The sequence below is a fragment of the Mus pahari genome, chromosome 8, assembly GCF_900095145.1.
Source record: "Mus pahari chromosome 8, PAHARI_EIJ_v1.1, whole genome shotgun sequence".
NCBI classification, from domain to species: Eukaryota; Metazoa; Chordata; class Mammalia; order Rodentia; family Muridae; genus Mus; species Mus pahari.
In genome coordinates this window covers 60,164,337-60,165,870 of record NC_034597.1, presented here as the reverse complement: position 1 = coordinate 60,165,870, position 1,534 = coordinate 60,164,337, and positions in this window count along the sequence as shown.

The window sequence follows — 1,534 nt, the reverse complement described above, 5'->3', positions numbered from 1 at the left end:
GCTGGGCACATCTTGTCTCTCTTACCCTGGACTCTGCACAGCATCAAGGAGATCCCGCCTTTCTTTCCCTCGGGTTGAGGCTGGGGGGTGGGCATTGCTAGAGACACCTAAATAGAAGCTAGTGGAAGGCAGAGCCCCCCCCCCCAGGCCATCAGGAGAAAGAACTTGGAGGATGCATTGGCCTGAAACTTACCACTCCTAAGAGCTGCTTGCTGAATGTAGGATCTGCACCCCTGAGGCTCTGAATACGTGGAAATATATACAAAGGCAAAACAAGGGCAACAATAACAACAAATCCAAACGTCGTTTGCCCTGACACCCAGAGGTGCTGCAGGACCTTCTCCTGCTAGATGCCACCTTACCCTCTCTGTGCTTTTTATCTTAGGTTTTCTAGTGTTTTTGGCTGCATGTCACCGGCCTACAGAAATCCTAAAAAGACATTGGATCAAGGGAGAGGGAACAGGATAGGCGGTTTCGGGGGAAGGGGTGGTGGGACTGGGAAAGGGGCTAACGTTGGAAATGTAAATAAAGAAAATATCCAATAAAAAAGAAGCATTGGATCACTTAAACTCTAATTTAAAAAGCTGTGGCTGGGAAATGAACTAGGGCCCTCTGCAAATGCTCTTCACTGGTGATCCCCCTCCCCAGTCCCTCTGTGCTAATAATAACAAAGTGACCCCCAAAAAACTCAAAACAGGCTGTCTTGTGTCCCAAGTTGACCTCAAACTCAGTATGTGGTCAGGAATTAGTATGCAGCCTTGCACTCCATCAACTGAGCCACACCCCAGCCTTGGCCCTTTAACATTATATGATCCTGTTTTAGTTTTTAGTTTTAGACCCTATTTATCTCCTCTGATCCATCTTCTGTAGGTTTTACTAGTAGCATAAAGAAAACAAAGTTACTTGATTACCACATGGTTGGTAACCACTGGAAGTAGTCCAGGCAGGACTAAGAACGGAGGTTCAAAGGCATAGTTACAGTCGCCTCCAATTCACAGTGTGACTGTCACCTATGGGGACCTTGCAGGCATCTTCTGTTGGATGGGATTCGTCATTCCGCAGGGTCTTTGTTTCCAGGGTTACCCCCCACACACACACACACTTAGATAGCAAAATCCATGGATGTCAAAACTTTTGTTAAAATAGCACAGTGTTTGCACAAACACCTCTACACCACACACAGACACACAGACACACAGACACACACACACACACAATCCTACATCTGCTAGTGTCTCTAGGGGATTGAGGGTACTCACTGCAGTATTTATCTAACACTTCATACGCAGGGACTCAGCAACTTTTGCTTATTGAAACTCTTGTAGCTTTTTCAGGTCTTTTAAAAAATACCTAAAGTTGGTTGAGTGGGTGGATAGAGAGGTCAGCTTGCCTGCATCTGATGGAGAAAGTGAAATCCTGGGTGAAATGACCAAGTAGTTACAAGGATGGGGGCAGTGGTGGGTGGGTATTCGCTACATCAATAGAAATCAGCACTGGGGTTGTGTCTCAGTGGTAGAGCACTTGCCTGGCATGT